The 12,500-nt window shown below is 54.2% G+C and overlaps 2 non-coding genes across 2 annotated transcripts; one reads left to right on the plus strand and one right to left on the minus strand.

The window, feature by feature from the left end:
- Positions 1 to 1,367: 1,367 nt before the first annotated feature.
- Positions 1,368 to 3,182, minus strand: LOC126519353 (small subunit ribosomal RNA). The gene has a single exon (XR_011890817.1). It is a non-coding gene; the product is annotated as a small subunit ribosomal RNA (ribosomal RNA).
- A 5,401-nt stretch (positions 3,183 to 8,583) lies between these two features.
- On the plus strand, positions 8,584 to 8,775 carry LOC140213816 (U2 spliceosomal RNA). The gene has a single exon (XR_011890801.1). It is a non-coding gene; the product is annotated as a U2 spliceosomal RNA (small nuclear RNA).
- The last annotated feature ends 3,725 nt before the right edge of the window (positions 8,776 to 12,500 follow it).

A 12,500-nucleotide genomic window follows, 5' to 3' on the forward strand; every position in this document is an offset into this window, starting at 1 on the left:
CCCTCGAGGTAGCTTATGCCGTTTGCGCGCACTCGAAGCCGGTTTTACCTGCCATCCAACCACCGGACCCGTGTGTCTCGTGTGCACGTTCACATCGCTCCACTAAAAATTGCAAAGAGCGACAGAGCCATGATTAGGGCTAAGCCGCTGTGGAGTCTTTAACGGCTACACGGCCACGGGCAGGGCTTCACCCCCATCGACGTGCTTCGCTTCAGTCAGCAGTAGGTTCATAGAAGGGCCTCAAACACACACACACTTTCGCATCGGCAGATCGCCGCAGCATAACCGCTGTTGATCCAACAGCCTACTTGAGACGAAAGACAAGAGCCCGGCGCGCGTACTCGCGCAGCTCTCCAAAACCACTCGGCCAGTGCCAGGGACGGCTCCCTGCGCCGGCGCCACAACAAGTCTACTTGAGGCGGAAGACGAAGCCAGCAAGGGCCTGGCCGCAAGTGCGTTCGAATCCGGGACTACAGTCCCTCGTCTGTCCGTACTTCCTCTTTCGACGTGCGGCGCCTTCCCAAAGCGCACAAGTCCGCTAACCGCAGAACGCTTCCGACGTAGCAAAGCCGCGTTTCCTTCGGTACTTCGCAGCAACGCCGCCTTTCCCTCGGCGGCGGGCGAATAGCCTGCAGACGTCGTCGCATTAAACCGCGATCTCGACACCTCGCGCGTCACGAGCAGGAGCCGACCGGCAGCCTCCGGCCCTTTCGGACTCGGTGGCATTTGCCGCGGAGGACGGGAGAGCACTTTAGGCCACGGTTCCTTCCGTACTTGGCAGCCGCACCCTCATACCGACAGTTCCATGACCGACCGAGCGCCACACCGTTCCTTTAGTACTTGGGCGGCAACAAAGTCGGGTCGTTACTCCATACTCGCCGCAGGAAGCGACCGGCAGCCGCCAGACTTTTCAGACTCGGCAGCGTTTGCCGCGGAGGACGGGAGAGCGCTCGCACCACGGTTCCGTGTGTGTACTAAGCGGCAGCGGCATTAGCTCTCGACCGTCAGTTCCTTGACCGACCGCACGCTTCGCCGTTCCCCTCGTACTGGGCAAAGCAGCAGGTCGGGTCGTCTTACTCCCATTCCGCGCAAGAGCGCCAAAGCGGACAGAAAGCCCACCCAGTGTGCGTTACGCCGTTTCTACCCGCGGGCGCGGCCAAGCCAACCGTCCAAGGTTGCAGCCGGCGTCCACTGGGCGCAACAAATTTGGCACGGGGCGCCCCTCAAAATTCAGGCAGTCCCCGGCATGTTCGGGTATAGCCGTCCCCGCGTCCAAGCGGGGCCAGCGGCGGAAAGCGTCGGGCGCAGCGAGCTGCTTCACCCACACGGGGTAGAAACAATGGCGCTCGCCACCCTTCACAATCCGGTAATGATCCTTCCGCAGGTTCACCTACGGAAACCTTGTTACGACTTTTACTTCCTCTAAATGATCAAGTTTGGTCATCTTTCCAACAGACCGGCGCAACCGAAAGGCCGCGCCGGACATCGGTCCGAAGACCTCACTAAATCATTCAATCGGTAGTAGCGACGGGCGGTGTGTACAAAGGGCAGGGACGTAATCAACGCGAGCTTATGACTCGCGCTTACTGGGAATTCCTCGTTCAAGGGGAACAATTGCAAGCCCCTATCCCAATCACGAAAGAAGTTCCACGGGTTACCCAGTCTTTTCAGACAGGGATAAAGACACGCTGCTTCCTTCAGTGTAGCGCGCGTGCGGCCCCGGACATCTAAGGGCATCACAGACCTGTTATTGCTCTGTTTCGTGCGGCTAGGAGCCGCTTGTCCCTCTAAGAAGGTTGTAAGGTGCTGGGAACCCCGCACCTATTTAATAGGCTAGAGTCTCGTTCGTTATCGGAATTAACCAGACAAATCGCTCCACCAACTAAGAACGGCCATGCACCACCATCCACCGAATCAAGAAAGAGCTCTCAATCTGTCAATCCTCCCAGTGTCCGGGCCGGGTAAGTTTTCCCGTGTTGAGTCAAATTAAGCCGCAGGCTCCACTCCTGGTGGTGCCCTTCCGTCAATTCCTTTAAGTTTCAGCTTTGCAACCATACTTCCCCCGGAACCCAAACACTTTGGTTTCCCGGAAGCTGCCCGCCGAGTCATTTGAGTAACTCAGGCGGATCGCTGGTTGGCATCGTTTATGGTCAGAACTAGGGCGGTATCTGATCGCCTTCGAACCTCTGACTTTCGTTCTTGATCAAAGAAAACATTCTTGGCAAATGCTTTCGCAGTAGTTCGTCTTGCGACGGTCCAAGAATTTCACCTCTAGCGCCGCAATACGAATGCCCCCGTCTGTCCCTCTTAATCATTACCTCGTATTCCAAAAACCAACAGAACAGAAACGAGGTCTTGTTCTATTATTCCATGCAAGTTTATTCAGGCGACTCGCCTGCGTTGAGCACTCTAATTTTTTCAAAGTAAAAGCACCGGCCTTCTCGAGGCACACAATGAAGTGCACCAAGAAAGGACCGGCATGATGTTCAGTCCGAGCCGTCGCATCGGGTAGATGCACTACTCGTCTGGAACTGAGATCCAACTACGAGCTTTTTAACCGCAGCAGCTTTAGTATACGCTATTGGAGCTGGAATTACCGCGGCTGCTGGCACCAGACTTGCCCTCCAATTGATCCTCGTTAAAGGATTTAGAGTGTACTCATTTCAATTACGGGGCCTCAAAAGAGTCCCGTATTGTTATTTTTCGTCACTACCTCCCCGTGCCGGGAGTGGGTAATTTGCGCGCCTGCTGCCTTCCTTGGATGTGGTAGCCGTTTCTCAGGCTCCCTCTCCGGAATCGAACCCTGATTCTCCGTTACCCGTAACAACCATGGTAAGCAAGTAACCTACCATCGAAAGTTGATAAGGCAGACACTTGAAAGAAACGTCGCCGGCTCGTGGCCATGCGATCAGCACAAAGTTATCCAGAGTCACCACACAATACGGGCCGAAACCCGATCGATCTTGGTCTAATAAAAGCACCCGTCGCCCAAAGGGCTTCAGGCTCACTGCATGTATTAGCTCTAGAATTGCCACAGTTATCCAAGTAGGAAGAAACGATCTAAGGAACCATAACTGATTTAATGAGCCATTCGCGGTTTCGCCTTATTTCGGCATGTACTTAGACATGCATGGCTTAATCTTTGAGACAAGCATATGATTACTGGCAGGATCAACCAGGTAATCGTTCAACTGCGCGTCCAGCCTTTCAAGCAGGCCGGACGCCGTTTTTGCGATGCCGAGGCCACCTTCAGGCGCCCCAACACGCTTCGTTCTCGCAAAGGGTAGCACTTTGCACAGTCCGAGACGACGGCGTTCGAGCTCGCAACGGCGCCCTCCCCGCAGGGCCGGGTATCGCCACGCGGCAAGAAGCACGCAACATTCTCGATAGACCGGTTGTGTCGACTCGATCGCGGCTTGCGGTTTCTCTCGAGCCCGCAGCACTGGTGGACCGACCGACACTTGCAACGTAGCCGAGACGGCAAAGCCGCTAGGCGACGGGTCACGCCCGCGCCTTCGGCGCTTTCGTATTTGATTCGTCCGAGGACGATGCGGAACACACTTCGATATCGTGGAAAAAGCGTCGTCCGACAACCAGCCCCTAACGCATCAAGCGGATGAGGCTGCAGACGTCAGCTGTGGGATCCACGGGAGCGATACCGGGGACACGCTTGACGGGCACGAAGCCCGCCGCATATCAAACACCCAGGTCGCTTTGGGGGCGACTGCTCTCTGGGACCCCCATATAATAGCAGCGATAAGTACCCAGACCTCCATGGGGCCGTACTCGTGCCACTTTCGACGAGCGTTTGGCGAAAATCGTGCCGCCTCGTAACGCCGCGAGCAAGATTGAAAGCTTACGTCGGCAGCACAATGCCGAAGTCGTGAAAGCGCAGCGCGTCCACCGAATGCGCGAACGGCAATTTCTCGCCAATGGCCAGTACGGTTTCCTGCACAATTGCCTGTCTGTCGCCCTACGGGGCCCCCGGCCGATCGATTCGAGGCACGCTAGCACGGCCCCTTCGCCATTTCCGAGCACGAGTGCGAACAGTGCGGGCGGCGTGCTCGACGCCCCGGCTGACGTCGTTTCGGACTTTGTCTCTTCGCGTGCTCGCGGCAACGCCGCGGCCAACGACGACGTCTGCGCGGTTCTTTGCCGGTTCCCGGCGTGCTACAGTGCAGCCCTCTGCAGGGTGACACCGGCTCCGTCGTGGCCGTGCGGCGGCTTGTACGCAAAAGTTGCGTCAAAGGCGTCGCGCTCGCGCCGCCCCGGCACACGCGGTTTCGGACTTTGTCTCTTCCAGCGCTCGCGTAGTCGTGGGCACGATTGTCGACGTCGCAACGGTGCGCGGACACCGCCACGAGCACGCGCAAGACGAAAATCGCACTACGGTACAATGTCGGCCGGGGCCGTACGGCCCCTTACAGTAGCAGCGATAAGTGCCCAGACCTCCATGGGGCCGTACTCGTGCGACGCGGCGGCGTACTGCGCCGAGCCGAGCGCCAATATTTGGCTTTTGCAGGGCGGATTCGAGCTCTGGCGATCGCCGCGGTACCGCCGCTCACCGATTCAAGGCACGCTAGCGCGGCCCCTTCGCCATTTCCGAGCACGCGTGCGAACAGTGCGGGCGGCGTGCTCGACGCCCCGGCTGACGTCGTTTCGGACTTTGTCTCTTCGCGTGCTCGCGGCAACGCCGCGGCCAACGACGACGTCTGCGCGGTTCTTTGCCGGTTCCCGGCGTGCTACAGTGCAGCCCTCTGCAGGGTGACACCGGCTCCGTCGTGGCCGTGCGGCGGCTTGTACGCAAAAGTTGCGTCAAAGGCGTCGCGCTCGCGCCGCCCCGGCACACGCGGTTTCGGACTTTGTCTCTTCCAGCGCTCGCGTAGTCGTGGGCACGATTGTCGACGTCGCAACGGTGCGCGGACACCGCCACGAGCACGCGCAAGACGAAAATCGCACTACGGTACAATGTCGGCCGGGGCCGTACGGCCCCTTACAGTAGCAGCGATAAGTGCCCAGACCTCCATGGGGCCGTACTCGTGCGACGCGGCGGCGTACTGCGCCGAGCCGAGCGCCAATATTTGGCTTTTGCAGGGCGGATTCGAGCTCTGGCGATCGCCGCGGTACCGCCGCTCACCGATTCAAGGCACGCTAGCGCGGCCCCTTCGCCATTTCCGAGCACGCGTGCGAACAGTGCGGGCGGCGTGCTCGACGCCCCGGCTGACGTCGTTTCGGACTTTGTCTCTTCGCGTGCTCGCGGCAACGCCGCGGCCAACGACGACGTCTGCGCGGTTCTTTGCCGGTTCCCGGCGTGCTATAGTGCAGCCCTCTGCAGGGCGACACCGGCTCCGTCGTGTCCGTGCGGCGGCTTGTACGCAAAAGTTGCGTCAAAGGCGTCGCGCTCGCGCCGCCCCGGCACACGCGGTTTCGGACTTTGTCTCTTCCAGCGCTCGCAACCATGTCGGGGCCGACGCCGACGACTGCGTGGTGTTTCAACGATTGCCGGCGTGACACAATGCAGCTGCGTGCGGGATGCCAGCGATTCCGTCGTGTCCGTGCGGCGGCTTGTACGCAAAAGTTGCGTCAAAGGCGTCGCGCTCGCGCCGCCCCGGCACACGCGGTTTCGGACTTTGTCTCTTCCAGCGCTCGCGTAGTCGTGGGCACGATTGTCGACGTCGGAACGGTGCGCGGACACCGCCACGAGCACGCGCAAGACGAAAATCGCACTACGGTACAATGTCGGCCGGGGCCGTACGGCCCCTTACAGTAGCAGCGATAAGTGCCCAGACCTCCATGGGGCCGTACTCGTGCGACGCGGCGGCGTACTGCGCCGAGCCGAGCGCCAATATTTGGCTTTTGCAGGGCGGATTCGAGCTCTGGCTATCGCCGCGGTACCGCCGCTCACCGATTCAAGGCACGCTAGCGCGGCCCCTTCGCCATTTCCGAGCACGCGTGCGAACAGTGCGGGCGGCGTGCTCGACGCCCCGGCTGACGTCGTTTCGGACTTTGTCTCTTCGCGTGCTCGCAGCAACGCCGCGGCCAACGACGACGTCTGCGCGGTTCTTTGCCGGTTCCCGGCGTGCTATAGTGCAGCCCTCTGCAGGGCGACACCGGCTCCGTCGTGTCCGTGCGGCGGCTTGTACGCAAAAGTTGCGTCAAAGGCGTCGCGCTCGCGCCGCCCCGGCACACGCGGTTTCGGACTTTGTCTCTTCCAGCGCTCGCGTAGTCGTGGGCACGATTGTCGACGTCGGAACGGTGCGCGGACTACGCCACGAGCACGCGCAAGCCGAAAATCGCACTACGGTACAATGTCGGCCGGGGCCGTACGGCCCCTTACAGTAGCAGCGATAAGTGCCCAGACCTCCATGGGGCCGTACTCGTGCGACGCGGCGGCGTACTGCGCCGAGCCGAGCGCCAATATTTGGCTTTTGCAGGGCGGATTCGAGCTCTGGCGATCGCCGCGGTACCGCCGCTCACCGATTCAAGGCACGCTAGCGCGGCCCCTTCGCCATTTCCGAGCACGCGTGCGAACAGTGCGGGCGGCGTGCTCGACGCCCCGGCTGACGTCCTTTCGGACTTTGTCTCTTCGCGTGCTCGCGGCAACGCCGCGGCCAACGACGACGTCTGCGCGGTTCTTTGCCGGTTCCCGGCGTGCTATAGTGCAGCCCTCTGCAGGGTGACACCGGCTCCGTCGTGTCCGTGCGGCGGCTTGTACGCAAAAGTTGCGTCAAAGGCGTCGCGCTCGCGCCGCCCCGGCACACGCGGTTTCGGACTTTGTCTCTTCCAGCGCTCGCAACCATGTCGGGGCCGACGCCGACGACTGCGTGGTGTTTCAACGATTGCCGGCGTGACACAATGCAGCTGCGTGCGGGATGCCAGCGATTCCGTCGTGGCGGTGCGGCGGCTTGTACGCAAAAGTTGCGTCAAAGGCGTCGCGCTCGCACCGCCCCGGCACACGTGGTTTCGGACTTTGTCTCTTCGAGCGCTCGCAGCGATGTCGAGGCGATCGCTTACGTCTGCACGGTTTGCGGTGTGCTACAATGCAGCAGTCTGCCGCACTACACCTCTTGGTTGCCGAGGCCAGCACGGCAATTTACTGAAGCGAGCGCATTGCGCCCAGGCGGCAGCGGACTTTGTTGCTTCGGGAGTGCTCTTGCTGTAAAATTTGAACGGCTGCAGCTGCGCGAAGCAAGTGTACCTATTTTCACTCTCTCTCTGTCTGCCTTTGAGGCGACTGTAATTTCACTTTAAACGCAACTGGAGGCGGGAGCAACCTGATGAGAGTAGGTGGACTTCGGTACATGTAATTTAGAAATTGCTTTCAAGCTTTGAGGACATACACCTTCGCGCCATCTGCTTTCCCCGTCTCTTTGGCACTTTATAGTATGTGCTGCATGCTCTGCATTCCAAAGAAACACGCCTGTCTCTCTCCCTCTCTCACGTTCTTCTTCTTTTTGTAGCTGCTGTTGTAGAAGATGCTATGCTCTTTAATCGCTGTAACATAGAGTGCTTGCACAAGCCAACAACTTTTGCGTGTTTTTTTTTTTTTTCTCTTCCCAAGACGTTTCTGCCATTATTCACTAACTCTCGTTCTTAGTATGCAATGGAGCGTTAGCTCGCGCCATCTACCTTTCTTTCTGTATTGCAAAGTCCGCAGGTTTTCCTAGTTCCGTACACAGATGGCGCCAATGCGTTTTGGCGCCAGGTTCGAACGACCTCGCTCTACTCGTGTTTGGCATTTGAATGTTTCAAAGGGGTTTGCGACAGGGGGTGGTTCTTGTGCAAGGCTGAGCTGTCCAGCTGCGTTTAAGCTATGCTAGCATGTGTGCGTATATATATATATATATATATATATATATATATATATATATATATATATATATATATATAAATACACAAACACACACACATGCATATATACATACACACACACGGTAATGGTAAAGATGATGAGGTAGCACTTTTTTTTTTCTTTTTTTTACAATGCCTGTGTTTCAGATGGCGATCTTTCTCCCCTCTATGTTTCCGGTTGGAAGGAGTGTGCAGCGTTTTCTATATTTATTTTGTCATTCACTTCTATGTTGCTCGTCTTCGTACATGGGGCATGCTACCTAATTCTACCGGTCGATTCGACACGTTGCGATCCGTCCCGGCCTGTGCCGTATCAAAATTTTCAGTGGGCCTTGCGGTAAATAAAAAGAAATGAAGGAAATGCGCGTAGTATATTACAATTGCACACGGGCTTGAAACGAAGCCCTCAAGGAAGGTCACCTTGAGCGGTCGCATTCAGACGGAAGTAAGCATTCCCCTGGCGCGTTTTTTTTCCGCTCGCCTGTTCCGTTTTCTACGAGGTTGCCTTGGTTGGTTTCGCGTTACAAGCAAGATTGCACTCGGGTCTCGTTTCTACGCGACAGCGTTTCGTTAACAGCGAAAGACTGAGGCGTTGCGAATTCATCCGTGAGATAGGGAGCGTTGAGTCTGTACACAGGCTGAATTTTATAATATTGCCCACGCTGTTGCTGAGGTTACCCATGTCGGCAGGGCGCCCACAAGGCAGTAGTACAATGAAGTGAAGTGAAGGACATCGCTTCTCGGCCTTTTGGCTAAGATCAAAGTGTAGTATCTGTTCTTATCAGCTTAATATCTGATACGGGTTCTATATGGACCCACGATATTAAACCTATTTTTGGAAGTTGGCGGAGTGCTTGAAGCCTGCTTCACCTCCGCCGCAGGTCGGCCCGGTATTGCACTACCTCCGGGATCGGCCCCGCTCACTTAGGTGAGACTTCATTCAATCAAAATGAAGAGCACAAGCTCAACGCGAGCACTGACTTGACACGCACCATTCCTATACTACACGCAACGATGCCGGTTCGCGGACCACGAGAGTAATTAAACTGCCACTCCATCTGTGTGTAGCGTCGCACTTGTTGCGTCGCAAATGGGACAGCCGCTCCAGCAAATTTCTAGTTATGGGCTTCGAGAAAAATTAATGAAAGCAAAAGAAAGAACCAGAATTCCTATTTGTCCGATGTCTCTGAATGATTGTCTCCTGTAAAGAGCCACTTGGGGGGATGGGGGGTAGGATTAGCCGTGGGGTTCGCAATCAATATGAATCCCACTCAAAGCCAACACTGGATTTTGGAGTTCACTATCGCTTGGATCCGTAAACCACCGCGCCCACGCAAGCTCGCCCTGCCGCCGAAATCCGCTGCCCAAGTGGAAGAAAGATTCCCTATGAAAGAAAAATAGAGTGCCCGATTTCTGGCAACTACTGTGCAGCCTTTGTGTACACATTTTCGCAGCAGTGGGACCGAGCGCCTCGAAAACAAACTTGTCGTATGCCCGAATGTGGCGAAATATATTCAAGGGTTAAAAGGTGCCTCATCTTTCTAACCTGTATGTTACGAAGACCTGTTGCTACCTTTTCATCATGAACATCATCATCATCATCATCCTGGCTACGCCCACTGCAGGGCAAAGGCATCTCCCATGATCCTCCAAGTACCCCGGTCAGGTGCCGATTGTCGCCATGTAGTCCCTAATCTAATCTGCCCTCCTACCTTTCTGCCACCCCCTGCTACGCTTCCCTCCTCTCGGAATTCAGTCTGTAACCCTTAATGGCCACCGGTTATCTTCCCCCCAGATTGCATGCCCTGCGCATGCCCATTTGTTTTTCCTGGTTTAAACTTTGGTGTCATTAACGAGCGTTTGTTCTCGCACACCCCAATCTGCTCTATTCCGATCCCCCCGTGACGCCACACCCATCATCCTTCTTTCCAGAGCCCGTTGCGTCGCCCTCAGTTACCCTTCGGTAATCCTCAAAGCTTTTTGTTGGGACACTCGTGGCATCTTTCTCGTTTAATGAAGTCAAATTTTTTTCAGTTTTGGGGGAAAACTCAATGAGCTAGGCGCGATTGTGTCCCTGGCGCCGCTCTCAACAAGATGGCGGCGCCCATGCTTTTTGCCTGCAGGTTCGGCCCTACGCAGAACACGCCTGCCGGGCAGTGTAGCCACGTTGAAGGGGCAAAGCGTAGTGCAGTGAAGCGCTTGCTCGGGCGAAAAACGCAAATATGAGCCAAACAGGAATTTCCATTATTGGAAATTCCAGTTCAGTTTGCGCATTGCGTTCGCCTAAGGTAAAGAACACAAATGCGAGTGCCACAGCAGTCAAGTCAAAGCTTAGGATTGCGTACCATTTTTTTTTTTTTTCGTGCCTTTTACTCCTGGCCTGCGTGGCCCTAGCGCGCATGCACACGAAAGTAATGAAATGGTGAAAACACGAAATAATGCGGTGCGGCTGTATCATATCTATTTTGTGCGCTTTGTTCTTTGTGGACTACAGCGGTGTGCGTCATGAGAAAGTTTCGGTGCCCTTCTTGGGTGACCAGTGAAGCTATATTTAAAACCACATTGATTTGTACGGTTATTGCTACAAACTGCGTGTGGGTGTTTTTCTTTTTCGCTGCCAACGATGGGTTATCGCAACCGCGATCGGTTCTGCTGCTACGCTAGACGCGTGCTTGCCAACGGTTGGCTCTATACGCGACCCGCGACGCGTGGTCGGCACATTCAAGCAGTCAATTGCAAACCGTTCCAAGAAAAAGGATGTACTCCACTTGCCACCTAGTTCGACGATTGTACTTTCTGACCCTCGAGGAAGCGCCGCCATCCCACGTTTTCTATAATACGATAAGATTCAGAGCGACCGCGACCACTTGTCTTTGTCAATATCTCGGAAACGCTTTCTTTTTCTTTTTTTTTTAAATCCAGATACTCAGACGCGCCCGTGTTCACGCGCACTTGCTCTCTCCGATAAGCAGGGAAGCTCGGTTGGGGTGGTGTCGGGCCTTGCGCATGCGCTGCTGAGCTCGTCGCTTCGCCGGCCGGTCGATGCTGGCGCGGTACTGGTAATGAACTTCGACGTGCATGGTGAAACGTCACTTTGTATTGCCACTGTAGACTAGCAATGCAATGTGTTTGCGAGCGATTGGATAAATGAGAAAGCGTGCACTGTCTACAGTTTATGCCCCTCTAGAGTAGTGGAAATGTTGCTCCAAGTGTTAGGTTTGTAATTTGCGCCTACGAACATGAACTAAACAAAGAAAATGGTCTGCAGCCGCCTTCGCTTCATAAAATTCCCGTACGAAGAAATTTCCGTGCGCGAATGAGAGAGCAAAAGAGAGAAACCATGCTAAGAAGAATGGCTGCCTTTTACGTGATCTCGCGCATGAAACCAGACGATGGATTAATTTTAGCCGTTCATTTTGATTTGCCGAATGTAAACCGGAACACTTTCTCCACGCGGTCTTCAGATTTGAATGGCAATCAATCACATCCTTTCTTTTTTTTTTTTTTTCTGTTTCTTTCTATCTGGAACCGAAAGAATTCAGAACGCCATTTCAATCTTAGATTCGATTAGATATCGTGACTGGTATGCTGAAATATCACGCCTTATCTGGTGTTAACCTTCTTGATCACGGCAATAAAAAATCGCCAGTTCCCGAACTTTAATCGCGCCGAAGATGAACCGATATGCTGGATTCTTATTGTCATGATTTTATAGAAAGCGCTGGTTCTATGGCTAGCTTTGAGGAAAAGAAAAACATCGTTCAGGAATGTATAACTCTAAACAACTAAAAAAAAAATCTGCCGGCAATTGGTACTACAACGAGAGTACTGAGAATACTGGAAAAGATGAAATCCAATCATGCTGAACTGAACTGAAATTATTTCATCAAGACATGCCCCGAAAAACGTGGCCACTTTCAATGATAATTTCAAATGTGATTTCTTTCTTTTTTTTTTTCTTTTTTACGACGGATAATAATTATCTTTCCAATGGCGGATGTGAAAATTTCAGAGCACGGCATTTTCGAAATCCCAAGGCCCCGGACGCATTCTCTCTTCTTTAAGTATTTTGGTGGTGCACACGGAGGAAAATTTCGCGCACGTAATTTATAAACTAGTAGTTGATTTTCTAGAAGAACACAAAGTGCTGACAAACGGCCAACCAGGACACAATTAAATTGGTATTACGCACGGTTTCGAAGCCGCGGTAACAAAAGGGTAACAAAGGGACGTTCATTTCGTGGTGTGGATTTCACGTCTCTCACAATAAAAAAAAAATAATAATAAAAACTACTGCATAAAATAGGTTTTCCCAAACTGGATGGTTTCGATCAGCTTTTGAACAGCCCTTCCTTAAATTGAGTTGGCGTTGATTGAGCAGGTGCGGGCCTCTGCTGTTTTGGATTTTTGTAAATGGCATCAGTACTGGACAGTCCGTTCACTTGAGGATCAAAGGAGAAACCCCCCAAAAAAATATCATATCGTGGTGAGAGACGTGGCAGATGAGTACAATTATCGGCAGAAAAAAAAAAAAAGGAAAACCGCCTCGTACTCAGAAGCCGCTCCTCTCACGTGTGAAGCTTCAAACAAATTGTTTTTCTTGAGACGCTCTATAAAGTTATACACAGCTCCTTAAATGCAGCACCCGC

Source organism: Dermacentor andersoni, chromosome 10 (genome assembly GCF_023375885.2).
Source record: "Dermacentor andersoni chromosome 10, qqDerAnde1_hic_scaffold, whole genome shotgun sequence".
NCBI lineage: Eukaryota > Metazoa > Arthropoda > Arachnida > Ixodida > Ixodidae > Dermacentor > Dermacentor andersoni.